Raw genomic sequence first — 15,751 nt, forward strand, 5'->3', positions numbered from 1 at the left:
ACTCTCTTAGAGGCAAAGAAGGGGATGAGATGGGGGTTTGTTGAGACAAGACCAGGAAGGGGTCAACATTTAAAATGTAAATAAATGAAATACTTAATAAAAAATAGAGAAAAGGATTGTAAGGCATTTTGGTCCTTTAATGGGTATGAAGTGTCTTTCCCTGCCTGGGTCCAGCCTCAACACGAGTTGGGTCATCAAAGACTAGTGATACCTGGAAGGAGAATAAGAAAACACACAACTGAGATACAGTACTGACAGGCTGATATTACCATGAGAGCCTCTGCACTCGGGAGTCAGAAATGCTCATCTAGACTTGACTCAGCCCCAGTCTTTTATTGAAATCATACAAGGAAACTGGGTTACAAAGTTCATAGGGGGGTGGGTGGTAAATGCTTCTCTATTTTCCTGTGCCAACATTTTCTTATGATACAGAGTAGTACAGATTTAGACAAAAGGGAACCATACGATCTCAAACATAAAAGTTTTACAGCAAGCACAGTTTTTTATACCTTCTGATCACGAGTCTCCGATGAGGTCAGGGGCAGCATTCTGGTATTGTGGTTAAAATGTCAATGTCTTTCAGACATGCGTCAGACAGTATGGTTTCATAAAAGGATACATGAGGTCATACTGCTGACCCTGCAGTCTTTGTAATTTTTGGACCCCATCTGTCTGTCTACAAAAACATCCTCATTTAACCTGTATGGAGAATTCCTAGGGGGCTGCCACCATCGTTCCTGAACCCAAGGAACCCATTGCTGAGGGTTGTTGTAAAATATAAAAAATAAAAAAAGTACTGCTGTCTTTTATACCCACTAGGTCGGCACCACGGTGCCCCAAGATATCTCAGAAACTCATCCCAACTCCGAAGCGGCCCAGTGTCTCCAGCCACCAGACACTTTCCTACACTCAAACTATCACATAAAAGAACACACAACACAATAACCTTTGACCCAATTGATAAGGTATAATTGCCCACCTAAACATACAAAGCTCAGTACCATCCATTCCTTAAGAACATAATAACAACCTGTTAATAACAGAACGGAATCTTAACATCACCTGCCATGGCTTCTCCCCCTCTCTCTCCTGTCTCTTCCTCTTTTCTGTTCCAGTCTCTTCTTCCTTCAAACTTCTCTCCTGCCCATCCTTCCTTCTCATCCAATGACAGGCCTCCTTCTATCCTGTATTTTACAAATTCAATGGGGAGAAGGTTCTGGTGAAGTCACCTGAGTCCTGAGTAGGTGACTAGTTAGCTGACCTTGCAGCAGTGGAATTAGCATCAAAATACAGATAACTCCAGGGCAAACCACAGCAGCTGAGTCTGTGGGAAATACCTGTATGCTATTCCATCCTTGGTTTTATGATAAAAGTTTCCTGTTTCTTTTTTTATTATTATACATAATTGAGACTAAGACTGGGGGACCAGCTGCAGATTTACTCATCTCTGCCCACAGCTCCAGGTTACTTTTATTTCCACCTCGAGCGAGTGACCATAACATAAATTTCTCTTGAATTCGTGAACAGCCTTTTTTAATATTATTGGCAACATCTAGTTTCTGGATTTCAAGTGGGCTCCTACTAGGTCTTGCCAGGTCACCTATCAGTTTACTTCAGGAAGGAGGAAAGAGAAAGAACCGTAAATAGATAAGGAGAATGATAAGTACTAAGAATAGTTGCAGAAATAACATCCCGAGATGCTTGCGCCAAGGAAGCAGGTCCCGGGGACTCTCAGTACTCATACTGGAGCCCACAAAAAGCCATAACCTGAAACATGGTACCCCTGGCAGGTTTTTCTTCCTTGTCATCAGGGGTCCCAGGCATCTCGAGCTTATTGGGGTATCTCCAAGATATCCCCATATCTTATGATTAAATTTGGTTTGACATTTATTTTGCTAGACATTAATACAGCTATATCTGTTTGCTTCCTAGATCTGCTTGATTGGAATATCTTTTTCTAAACCTTTACCCTGAGGTAATGTCTATCTTAGAGGTTGAGGCATGTTTCTTGTATAGAGCAGAAGGATGGATTCTGTTTTCATATCCATTCTGTGTCTTTATATTGGGGAATGAGACCATTGATATTGAGAGATATCAATGACCAATTGTTGTTAATTCCTGTTATTTTGTTGTCATTGTTGGTGGTGGTGTGTAGGCCTGCAAGCAATCCCCTTCCTAATAGTTTTGCCAGTGTGAAATTATTTATTTCCTTTGTTTTCATGGGCATGGTTAACCTCTTAGGGTTAGAGTTTAGTTTTAGTTTTCTGTAGAGTTGGATTTGTAGATAGATATTTAAAACTGACTTTAACATGGGCTGTCTTATGTTTTCCATCTATAGTGATTGAAGGTTTTGCTGAAAATAGTAACCAGGACTGGAATCTGTGGCCTCTTAGGATATGCAGTATGTCTGACCATGACTTTCTGGCTTTTAAAGTCTCTGTTGGGAAATCATTTGTAGTTCTAATAGGTCTGCCATCTTGTTACTCCATTTCATTCCCTTGAAACTTTTAATATTTTTTCCTCCTGTACATTTAATATTTTGATTATTATGTGGCAATGGAATTTCCTAATCTATTTAGTGTTCTATATGCTTCTTGTACCTTAATAGGCATCTTGATCTCCTTCTTTAGGTTAGGAAAATTTTCCTCTAGAATTTTGTTGAAAATATTTTCTTGGTCTTTGTGCTTGAATTCTCTTCCTTTATTATTCTATTCCTATTATTCTTAGGTTTGGACTTTTCATACCGTCCTAGATTTCTTAGATGATTTGTGTCAGAAATTTTATTTATTTTTTTACTTAATTAATTAATTTTTACACTCCAGATTTTATTCCCCTCCTGGTCCACATCTCAAACTCCTCCACATCCCATATCTCCTCCCAGCCCTCCCCCTGTCTCCACCCACCCACCCCACCAGACCTTTAAACGTCCTGGAGGTTCCAGTCACTTGAGGGTTAGGTGTGTCTGCTGTATATGTGTTGGAGGCATCATCTCAGCTGGTATACGCTGTCTGGCTGGTAATCCAGTGTCTGAGAGATCTTGGGGGTCCAGGTTAATTGAGACTGCTGCTCCTCCTACAGGGTTGCCCTCCTCTTCAGCTTCCTCCAGCTTATCCCTAGTTCAACCACAGGGGCTAGCAGCTACTGTTCATTGGTTGGATGCACATATCTGCATCTGATTCTTTCAGCTGCTTGTTGGGTCTTTTGGAGGGTAGCCATGAAAGGTTTCCTTTGGTGAGTGCCCCATAGCAACAGTAATGGTGTGGGGTCTTGGGGCCTCCCCTTGAGCTGGATCTCACTTTGGGCCTGTCGCTGGACCTTCCTTTTCAGAGGCTCTTCTCCATTTCCATCTCTGCATTTCTTTCAGACAGAATTAATTATGGGTCAGAGCTTTGACGGTGGGATAGCAACCCCATCCCTCACTTGATATCCTGACTTTCTGCTGGAGGTGGGTTCAATAAGTTCCCTCTGCCCAGTGTAGGGCATTTCATCTAGGGTCCCCTTCTTTGAGTCCTGAGGGTCTCTTACTTTCCAGATCTCTGGTACATTCTAGAGGATCCTCCCAACCTCCTTCTGCTGAAGAATGCCTGTTTCCATTCTTTCTGCTGGCCTTCAGTCCCCACCCCCCAATACCAGATCATGTTTTCCTCTTCCCCCACCCCCTTTCCTTCCCCCATCCCTCCATCCCTCCCCCCTTGTGGTTGTTTTCTTTTCCTTCCCAAGGGGGACTGAGGCATCCTCATTTGGGCTCTTCAGCTTGTTGACCTTTGTGAATTCTGTGGACTGTATCGTGGGTATTCTGTACTTTTTAATTTTTTTGGCTAATATCCACTAATTAGCAAGTACATACCATGCATGTCCTTTAGTGTCTGAGTTACCTCACTCAGGATGATATTTTCTAGTTCCATCCGTTTGCCTGAAAAAACTCAGGATGACTTCATTCTTTTTTTTTTTTTTTTTTTTTTTATTAACTTGAGTATTTCTTCTATACATTTCGAGTGTTATTCCCTTTCCCGGTTTCCGGGCAAACATCCCCCTCCCCCCTCCCCTTCCTTATGGGTGTTCCCCTCCCAACCCTCCCCCCATTGCCGCCCTCCCCCCATAGACTAGTTCACTGGGGGTTCAGTCTTAGCAGGACCCAGGGCTTCCCCTTCCACTGGTGCTCTTACTAGGATATTCATTGCTACCTATGGGGTCAGAGTCCACGGTCAGTCCATGTATAGTCTTTAGGTAGTGGCTTAGTCCCTGGAAGCTCTGGTTGCTTGGCATTGTTGTACTTTTGGGGTCTCGAGCCCCTTCAAGCTCTTTCAGTTCTTTCTCTGATTCCTTCAATAGGGGACCTATTCTCAGTTCAGTGGTTTGCTGTTGGCATTCGCCTCTGTATTTGCTGTATTCTGGCTGTGTCTCTCAGGAGCGATCTACATCCGGCTCCTGTCGGTCTGCACTTCTTTGCTTCATCCATCTTGTCTAATTGGGTGGCTGTATATGTATGGGCCACATGTGGGGCAGGCTCTGAATGGGTGTTCCTTCAGTCTCTGTTTTAATCTTTGCCTCTCCCTTCCCTGCCAAGGGTATTCTTTTTCCTCATTTAAAGAAGGAGTGAAGCATTCACATTTGATCATCCGTCTTGAGTTTCCTTTGTTCTAGGGATCTAGGGTAATTCAAGCATTTGGGCTAATAGCCACTTATCAATGAGTGCATACCATGTATGTCTTTCTGTGATTGGGTTAGCTCACTCAGGATGATATTTTCCAGTTCCAACCATTTGCCTACGAATTTCATAAACTCGTTGTTTTTGATAGCTGAGTAATATTCCATTGTGTAGATGTACCACATTTTCTGTATCCATTCCTCTGTTGAAGGGCATCTGGGTTCTTTCCAGCTTCTGGCTATTATAAATAAGCCTGCGATGAACATAGTGGAGCACGTGTCTCTTTTATATGTTGAGGCATCTTTTGGGTATATGCCCAAGAGAGGTATAGCTGGATCCTCAGGCAGTTCAATGTCCAATTTTCTGAGGAACCTCCAGACTGCTTTCCAGAATGGTTTTACCAGTCTGCAATCCCACCAACAATGGAGGAGTGTTCCTCTTTCTCCACATCCTCGCCAGCATCTGCTGTCACCTGAGTTTTGGATCTTAGCCAATCGCACTGGTGTGAGGTGAAATCTCAGGGTTGTTTTGATTTGCATTTCCCTTATGACTAAAGATGTTGAACATTTCTTTAGGTGTTTCTCAGCCATTCGGCATTCCTCAGCTGTGAATTCTTTGTTTAGCTCTGAACCCCATTTTTTAATAGGGTTATTTGTTTCCCTGCGGTCTAACTTCTTGAGTTCTTTGTATATTTTGGATATAAGGCCTCTATCTGTTGTAGGATTGGTAAAGATCTTTTCCCAATCTGTTGGTTGCCATTTTGTCCTAACCACAGTGTCCTTTGCCTTACAGAAGCTTTGCAGTTTTATGAGATCCCATTTGTCGATTCTTGATCTTAGAGCATAAGCCATTGGTGTTTTGTTCAGGAAATTTTTTCCAGTGCCCATGTGTTCCAGATGCTTCCCTAGTTTTTCTTCTATTAGTTTGAGTGTGTCTGGTTTGATGTGGAGGTCCTTGATCCACTTGGACTTAAGCTTTGTACAGGGTGATAAGCATGGATCGATCTGCATTCTTCTACATGTTGCCCTCCAGTTGAACCAGCACCATTTGCTGAAAATGCTATCTTTTTTCCATTGGATGGTTTTGGCTCCTTTGTCAAAAATCAAGTGACCATAGGTGTGTGGGTTCATTTCTGGGTCTTCAATTCTATTCCATTGGTCTATCTGTCTGTCTCTGTACCAATACCATGCAGTTTTTATCACTATTGCTCTGTAATACTGCTTGAGTTCAGGGATAGTGATTCCCCCTGAAGTCCTTTTATTGTTGAGGATAGCTTTAGCTATCCTGGGTTTTTTGTTATTCCAGATGAATTTGCAAATTGTTCTGTCTAACTCTTTGAAGAATTGGATTGGTATTTTGATGGGGATTGCATTGAATCTGTAGATTGCTTTTGGTAAAATGGCCATTTTTACTATATTAATCCTGCCAATCCATGAGCATGGGAGATCTTTCCATCTTCTGAGGTCTTCTTCAATTTCTTTCCTCAGTGTCTTGAAGTTCTTATTGTACAGATCTTTTACTTGCTTGGTTAAAGTCACACCGAGGTACTTTATATTATTTGGGTCTATTATGAAGGGTGTCGTTTCCCTAATATCTTTCTCGGCTTGTTTCTCTTTTGTATAGAGGAAGGCAACTGATTTATTTGAGTTAATTTTATACCCAGCCACTTTGCTGAAGTTGTTTATCAGCTTTAGTAGTTCTCTGGTGGAACTTTTGGGATCACTTAAATATACTATCATGTCATCTGCAAATAGTGATATTTTGACCTCTTCTTTTCCGATCTGTATCCCTTTGATCTCCTTTTGTTGTCTGATTGCTCTGGCTAGAACTTCAAGAACTATATTTAATAAGTAGGGAAAGAGTGGGCAGCCTTGTCTAGTCCCTGATTTTAGTGGGATTGCTTCAAGTTTCTCTCCATTTAGTTTAATGTTAGCAACTGGTTTGCTGTATATGGCTTTTACTATGTTTAGGTATGGGCCTTGAATTCCTATTCTTTCCAGGACTTTTATCATGAAGGGGTGTTGAATTTTGTCAAATGCTTTCTCAGCATCTAATGAAATGATCATGTGGTTCTGTTCTTTCAGTTTGTTTATATAATGGATCACGTTGATGGTTTTCCGTATATTAAACCATCCCTGCATGCCTGGGATGAAGCCTACTTGATCATGGTGGATGATTGTTTTGATGTGCTCTTGAATTCGGTTTGCCAGAATTTTATTGAGTATTTTTGCGTCGATATTCATAAGGGAAATTGGTCTGAAGTTCTCTTTCTTTGTTGTGTCTTTGTGTGGTTTAGGTATAAGAGTAATTGTGGCTTCGTAGAAGGAATTCGGTAGGGCTCCATCTGTTTCAATTTTGTGGAATAGTTTGGATAATATTGGTATGAGGTCTTCTATGAAGGTTTGATAGAATTCTGGACTAAACCCATCTGGACCTGGGCTCTTTTTGGTTGGGAGACCTTTAATGACTGCTTCTATTTCCTTAGGAGTTATGGGGTTGTTTAACTGGTTTATCTGTTCCTGATTTAACTTCGATACCTGGTATCTGTCTAGGAAATTGTCCATTTCCTGAAGATTTTCAAATTTTGTTGAATATAGGTTTTTATAGTAAGATCTGATGATTTTTTGAATTTCCTCCGAATTTGTAGTTATGTCTCCCTTTTCATTTCTGATTTTGTTAATTTGGACGCACTCTCTGTGTCCTCTCGTTAGTCTGGCTAAGGGTTTATCTATCTTGTTGATTTTCTCAAAGAACCAACTTTTGGTTCTGTTGATTCTTTCTATGGTCCTTTTTGTTTCTACTTGGTTGATTTCAGCTCTGAGTTTGATTATTTCCTGCCTTCTACTCCTCCTGGGTGTATTTGCTTCTTTTTGTTCTAGAGCTTTTAGGTGTGCTGTCAAGCTGCTGACATATGCTCTTTCCTGTTTCTTTCTGCAGGCACTCAGCGCTATGAGTTTTCCTCTTAGCACAGCTTTCATTGTGTCCCATAAGTTTGAGTATGTTGTATCTTCATTTTCATTAAATTCTAAAAAGTTTTTAATTTCTTTCTTTATTTCTTCCTTGACCAGGTTATCATTGAGTAGAGCATTGTTCAATTTCCACGTATATGTGGGCATTCTTCCCTTATTGTTATTGAAGACCAGTTTTAGGCCGTGGTGGTCCGATAGCACGCATGGGATTATTTCTATCTTTCTGTACCTGTTGAGGCCCGTTTTTTGACCAATTATATGGTCAATTTTGGAGAAAGTACCATGAGGAGCTGAGAAGAAGGTATATCCTTTTGCTTTAGGATAGAATGTTCTATAAATATCCGTTAAGTCCATTTGGCTCATGACTTCTCTTAGTCTGTCTACATCACTGTTTAATTTCTGTTTCCATAATCTGTCCATTGATGAGAGTGGGGTGTTGAAATCTCCCACTATTATTGTGTGAGGTGCAATGTGTGTTTTGAGCTTTAGTAAGGTTTCTTTTACGTATGTAGGTGCCCTTGTATTTGGGGCATAGATATTTAGGATTGAGAGTTCATCTTGGTGGATTTTTCCTTTGATGAATATGAAGTGTCCTTCCTTATCTTTTTTGATGACTTTTAGTTGGAAATTGATTTTATTTGATATTAGAATGGCTACTCCAGCTTGCTTCTTCTGACCATTTGCTTGGAAAGTTGTTTTCCAGCCTTTCACTCTGAGGTAGTGTCTGTCTTTGTCTCTGAGGTGTGTTTCCTGTAGGCAGCAGAATGCAGGGTCCTCGTTGCGTATCCAGTTTGTTAATCTGTGTCTTTTTATTGGGGAGTTGAGGCCATTGATATTGAGAGATATTAAGGAATAGTGATTATTGCTTCCCGTTATATTCATATTTGGATGTGAGGTTATGTTTGTGTGCTTTCATTCTCTTTGTTTTGTTGCCAAGACGATTAGTTTCTTGCTTCTTCTAGGGTATAGCTTGCCTCCTTATGTTGGGCTTTACCATTTATTATCCTTTGTAGTGCTGGATTTGTAGAAAGATATTGTGTAAATTTGGTTTTGTCATGGAATATCTTGGTTTCTCCATCAATGTTAATTGAGAGTTTTGCTGGATACAGTAACCTGGGCTGGCATTTGTGTTCTCTTAGGGTCTGTATGACATCAGTCCAGGATCTTCTGGCCTTCATAGTTTCTGGCGAGAAGTCTGGTGTGATTCTGATAGGTCTCCCTTTATATGTTACTTGACCTTTTTCCCTTACTGCTTTTAATATTCTTTCTTTATTTTGTGCGTTTGGTGTTTTGACAATTATGTGACGGGAGGTGTTTCTTTTCTGGTCCAATCTATTTGGAGTTCTGTAGGCTTCTTGTATGCCTATGGGTATCTCTTTTTTTAGGTTAGGGAAGTTTTCTTCTATGATTTTGTTGAAGATATTTACTGGTCCTTTGAGCTGGGAGTCTTCACTCTCTTCTATACCTATTATCCTTAGGTTTGATCTTCTCATTGAGTCCTGGATTTCCTGTATGTTTTGGACCAGTAGCTTTTTCCGCATTACATTATCTTTGACAGTTGAGTCAATGATTTCTATGGAATCTTCTGCTCCTGAGATTCTCTCTTCCATCTCTTGTATTCTGTTGGTGAAGCTTGTATCTACAGCTCCTTGTCTCTTCTTTTGGTTTTCTATATCCAGGGTTGTTTCCATGTGTTCTTTCTTGATTGCTTCTATTTCCTTTTTTAATTCCTTCAACTGTTTGATTGTGTTTTCCTGGAATTCTTTCAGGGATTTTTGCGATTCCTCTCTGTAGGCTTTTACTTGTTTATTAATATTTTCCTGTGCTTCCCTAAGTGTGTTCATGTCTTTCTTGAAGTCCTCCAGCATCATGATCAAATATGATTTTGAAACTAGATCTTGCTTTTCTGGTGTGTTTGGATATTCCATGTTTGTTTTGGTGGGAGAATTGGGCTCCGATGATGGCATGTAGTCTTGGTTTCTGTTGCTTGGGTTCCTGCGCTTGCCTCTCGCCATCAGATTATCTCTAGTGTTACTTTGTTCTGCTATTTCTGACAGTGGCTAGACTGTCCTATAAGCCTGTGTGTCAGGAGTGCTGTAGACCTGTTTTCCTCTCTTTCAGTCAGTTATGGGGACAGAGTGTTCTGCTTTCGGGCGTGTAGTTTTTCCTCTCTACAGGTCTTCAGCTGTTCCTGTGGGCCTGTGTCTTGAGTTCACCAGGCAGCTTTCTTGCAGCAGAAAATTTGGTCTTACCTGTGGTCCCAAGGCTCAGGTTTGCTCGTGGGGTGCTGCCCAGGGGCTCTCTGCAGCGGCAGCAACCAGGAAGACCTGTGCCGCCCCTTCCGGGAGCTTCAGTGCACCAGGGTTCCAGATGGTCTTTGGCTTTTTCCTCTGGCGTCCGAGATGTGTGTGCAGGGAGCAGTCTCTTCTGGTTTCCTAGGCTTGTCTGCCTCTCTGAAGGTTTAGCTCTCCCTCCCACGGGATTTGGGTGCAGACAACTGTTTATCCGGTCTGTTTCCTTCAGGGTCCGGCGGTGTCTCTTGCAGGGGTCCTCCCGCTCCCCCACGGGAGCCCAGAGGGCTTATACAGTTTCCTCTTGGGCCAGGGATGTGGGCAGGGGTGAGCAGTGTTGGTGGTCTCTTCCGCTCTGCAGCCTCAGGAGTGCCCACCTGACCAGGCGGTTGGGTCTCTCCGATGACTTCATTCTTAATCGAAGAGTAGTATTCCATTGTGTAAATGAACCACATTTCCTGTATCCATTCTTCTGTCCTGGGACATCTGGGTTATTTCCAGCTTCTGGTTATCACAAATAAGGCCTCTTTGAACATAGTGGAACATGTGCCTCTGTGTCATGGTTTGGTATCCTTTGGGTATATTCCCAAGAGTGATATTTCTGGGACTTTAGGTAGGTCTATTTCCAATTTCCTTGGAACCTCCAAACTGATTTCCAGAGTGGTTGTACCAGTTTGCAATCCCACCAGCAATTTTATTCATTTCTTTCAACTCTTTTGCTCCCTCTGCCCTACCACCAGGCTTTCCATAAGGGATATGCTCATTCCCTCCACTTGTTTGTTTATGTTTTCCTGCCTTTCTTTAAGGGGTTTATTTATCTCTTCTTTAAGGACCTTTATCATCTGCACATACTCAGTTTTAAGGTATTTGTCTTCAGCTATATTGGAATATTCAGTGGTAAGCTAGCCAGGCTTTGGTGGTGCCATAGTGCCCCAGATACTATTTATTGTGCTCTTTTGTTGGTGTTTCAGCATCTGTGTTTGGATTGAGTATAGGTCTAGGTGTTGACTTCTGAGTTTGTCTTTGTTGAGTGAGCGTTTTGTTCCTTGGTTTCTGTGTACTCTCTGGATTTTCAAAGATTATGTTGGCTGTGTGTTGCCTGTTTTACTAGCCTGTATGGCTGGTGTGTTCACTGGGGATGCTTCCTGACCGAGGCTGGGAAAGGGGGAAGCTAGCAGTGATTGTCTGTGGGATCTATAGGAGGCATGGGGAAGCGGGAAAAGAGGCTGAAGCTGTCTTGTTGAAGTGCTCTCGACAACTCTGAGGTTTGGGTTTCTGGAACAGAGAGAGTATGGGAGGTTGCTAGCAGCCTATCTGGTCTTCTGGCAGGTGTGGCCCATGGTTGAACAGGGAGTGTTTGCCTGAATTGGGGGCTGGAACACAGCAATGGGAGTGGGGTTGGAGTCAGGGTCATGGTTTGTGAGATTCACAGGAGGCATGGATGGGGAGGAAGGAGAAGCTGGTGTTCCGTTGCCGTGTTAGAGGCAACTCTGAGAGTTGGGTCTTGGGGAACAAAGTGAAGAGATCCATGGGTAGTCTACCTGGTCCAGAATTTAGACATTTTAAAAATGAAAGAATAGTTGTAGAGAATATATAAATAAGCATTTTTCTCTATTATGTATTTTAAATTCCACTGGGTCAATTGGTTGCTGATGTTGACCTTTTTTATATAAATGCAAGAATTCTGCAAAAAAAAAATACCGAATTTTCATGACAATGTTCTGCTGAAGCAGTTCTCATTGATATATGTAATTTTATTTTCCACAATGACACAAGTATATGTGCTAACTGCATATGGTATTTCAATTGCCTTTGTATTTTAGAACATGGGTGAAACTAAAAAAAAAAAATAATTAGCCACATCCTTGATCTCTTTTTTGAGTTTCGTTCTTCTTTTTATCTCAGAAATAAACATCATAAAGGTGGCGTGTCACTGAGCTAGGTGACTCTGAGAGGAGTTGTCACTGCACAGTTTGGTACATCTTCAGGGTGCAGTGTATAGAAGGATGAAAGTGGCACACATTTGAAAAGAGAAGCTATTTTCAGTCATGTATCTGTTACAATTCTCTGTTGTAGGCAGGAGAGAAAAAAAAACGTGTTAAAGATTTGTTTTAACCAGAGGCGTGTATTGAAAAGAACAGTTGTCAAAAGGACAACAGGACCATTCATATGGTGGGAGGAATCAAAGATTTCTCTGTCATCATTTTTCATAAGGTTACAGCAACATTTGGTTGGGTATCCTGGTATGATGGGAAGGCCATGAAATTTGGGTTCACAGTTAGCTCTGATGTTCATTTTACCATAGAGTTCTGACTAACCAGTGTCTTGATTGCTCAGATTTCATCATTTATCAGATGATGTTAGCAATACCTATTCACTGGAAATACTTCAGAGTGTATGCAACAGTTAGTTTGACTTTTACTAAGATTATATATCTTTTCTTTTTCTCCTGAAAATTACACCTCAAGGTACAACCTCTCTCTCTCTCTCTCTCTCTCTCTCTCTCTCTCTCTCTCTCTCTCACACACACACACACACATGTATATATATATATATATATGTTGCAATATGTTCTGCCCCCCCTTTAAACCAAATCAGGATCCCACAGTAGTTACTTTATCTTGGAACCTTTAGGAAAATAGTGCTGGGAACCCTGGTCATTGTTGAAACATTGTCAGAAGAATGACATATAGTGGGCAGTGCCTTGTAGAAAGAACTGTGAGGGAGGCTCCAAGAAAAAAGACAGAGGGTCTTACCACGGGTACATTTTGTTTCCTGGATTGCTTTCGATGTGATTTCATGGCTCTGGTGACAAACATCTACTTTCAATTTATAAGACATGTTTATTTTTGTTGAATGTCAGAACATAGCTATAGAATACAATCTGGTCAATGTACTCTAAATCTGGATGTGTCTGTCTCCCTTGCTTTCATGCTTTCTGAGATATAATGTATAGTACATGCCAGGCAATAGTATTTGAATTAGTCTGTCCTGAGAAAGTTCTGGAAAAGACAGCTCTTAATATTTGGTATGTGCTTACTGACATTTATTTACATGTTTTTTCTGATTGCATTTTTTCTGAACTCAGACAACCTTCCTTGGATCAATGCTTTCTTTGTTACATTCATGCACAAAGTACACTGGAGCTGAATGAAGCAGGGCTGTCTGCAGCATTTGACTGTAGTTATCCCCGTCCTCCCAGGGTCTCAGGTCCGAATAGACTGGCTGAAAGCTGACAGGCAGTTCTTTGGTGATCAGTTCTTTGTTTTTCTATTCGTTGTGTTTTATTTTAATAATCTAACATTCTTAGTCATCCTTTAATACTATTAAGTTAAATATGTCACCTAAATCTATGTGTCACTTTTATGTTCTCTTATCCCAAAAACTTTAGCTTAATAAAAATATTTTTCCTTCAATCATTAACATGAAACACCATTTGAAACACCATTGAGGTAGTTTCCAAATTACTCTTAAAATTCCTATAGAGGTTGGGGATTTAGCTCAGTGGTAGAGCGCTTGCCTAGGAAGAGCAAGGCCCTGGGTTCGGTCCCCAGCTCTGAAAAAAAGAACCCAAAAGAAAAATTCCTATAGAATCTTCTTAGTCTTTACTTTTCTGCTTCTTGAGAATAGTCTCTTACGGGTAAATACTATTGCCACTGTTATCTGCTGGGCATCAACTGAGTGCTGCTTGGTAGAGTCACTTGTGAGCAAAGTCGCCTTCATTCAAACAGAGGCTCTAACACAGGCTAGCACTTTTCCATCCCTGTCTGATAGGATCAATACAGCATCACACCCCAGAGGTGTTCAACATCTTAACTGTCCTTAAAAAAAAAAAAGGAAAAGAACCTTCTCTCACCCTTTACTTCCTTTACCTCTTCACCTTAAGATGAAACTGCTTCCACCCTCCTATTCATTCTAAACAGTACCTGTGTGAAGTGGAAACTTCTGGGTCTTTTGGAAAGTCAGTTGTATCAGATGGTGTTTTACTAATGTAGACATACGAAGGGACATTTTGCTGAAGGGGATACAGGTGAAAAGATGCTTTGCTAAGGCAAGCATGTGAAAGGATGTGTGATAAAGGATTCTTTGCTAATGACACACATGCATTGGTTCACCTTACGTGCCTCGTTGAGGTCCATGTGTTGTGACGCCATCTAGAGAAACACAGCACAATACTTCTAGTGGTGTTCTGGAAGCTTCTTGCTGCTTCAGAAGACTTGGGTCTGTTGGCAGAGTGACGTCAGCTGGTACAGACTCATATGGAGTTTTGCTAAGACAGACTCACATGCTGAGGCAAGACATGTGGTGAAGTAAGACCCGTGGAGGACATGTGATGATTGGAGGGAAAATAAGTATGACTCAACTAATAGCGAGGGAGGCTTGACTTGCTTGAAATGCTTTGCAATGCTTTTTGGTCTCACCCCTTCACTGCTCTTTACTTTGTTGAGAGAGGCACAGGACAGAATTTCTCTGGCCTAATTGATCTTGCTGACTTGGGTGGATGCAGCTGAGGCCTGGCTGTCTCTGCTAGGTCATGCCTCTGCTGCTGATTTATGTTTGCTATCCCAGCACTACTGAACTGGATTGCTAGTATATTCGCGAAGTGTTTGCAAGTGGACGGAGCTACTGCGACTGAACTGTGAATTGATTTCCTGACAATACAGACAGGATTTGCTCCAAAGAATACTTTTTTTTCTTTTTTAATTGGATATTTTTATTTACATTTCAAATGTTATTCTCTTTCCCTGTTTCTTGTCCATAAGCTCCCTATCCCATTCTCCTCCCCCTTTTTCTATAAGGGTGTTCTCCCTCCCCAACCACCCTCTTACCCCGACATTCCCCTACACTGGGGAGCCCAGCCTTGGCAGGACCAAGGGTTTCTCCTTCCATTGGTGCCTAACAAAGGCCATCCTCCACTACATTTGCAGCTGGAGCCATGGGTCTGTCCATGCATAGTCTTTGGGTAGTGGTTTAGTCCTTGGAAGGTTTGGTTGGTTGGTATTGTTCTTATGGGGCTGCAAACCCCTTCAGCTCTTTAAATCCTTTCTCTAATTCCTCCAACAGGGACCCCATTCTCAGTTCAATGGTTTGCTGCTAGCATTCACCTCTGTATTTGGCATGCTTTGGCTGTGACTCTCAGGAGACTGCTATATCAGGCTCCTGTCAGCACGCACTTTTCAGCTTCATTGATATATATTTGGTTACTATACATATGGGCTGTATACCCATGTTGGGCAGGCTCTGAATGGTCACTCCTTTGGTCTCTGCTCCAAACTTTGTGTCCATATCGCCTCCTATGAACTTTTTTGTTCCTCCTTTTAAAAAGGACTGAACTGTCCACACTTTGGTCATCATTCTTCTTGAGCTCCATGTAGTCAAAGAATAATTTCTAAAGAGGTTCACTTCCCCTGTATCCTAATAACCTTTCTTTTCCATTATCTCTAGTGGCTAGTGGGCTAGAAGGGAGGTTAAGGCACATAAGAACTCATATTAAAGGTAGGTTTTGAAAAATTAAAGTTTACAATTGTGTCAGATGGTGCTCAATAAACATTTGCTATTGTCGAGCGGTGAAAAACTTTCCTAAGTATGTCTTCAAGAATCTTCACTGGCTTTTGTTTCCTGACAACTGAAGTCAAGGCTGTCCAGAAACTGACTTAGGGAAGTGAAAGCAGAAGGCTTCTGAAAATGGGCTCATTTTATTCAAGCATATAACATTTTCTTTTAAATTGTCCAAATAATTAGATACAACACCCATTAATTCCTACCTAACCCTAGCTCCAGAGCTGACAGCTATAGAGGAGTAACTAGCATCCCACTATGTTGATGTATCTATACATGTATAT

The sequence above is a fragment of the Rattus norvegicus genome, chromosome 3 (assembly GCF_036323735.1).
Source record: "Rattus norvegicus strain BN/NHsdMcwi chromosome 3, GRCr8, whole genome shotgun sequence".
NCBI lineage: Eukaryota > Metazoa > Chordata > Mammalia > Rodentia > Muridae > Rattus > Rattus norvegicus.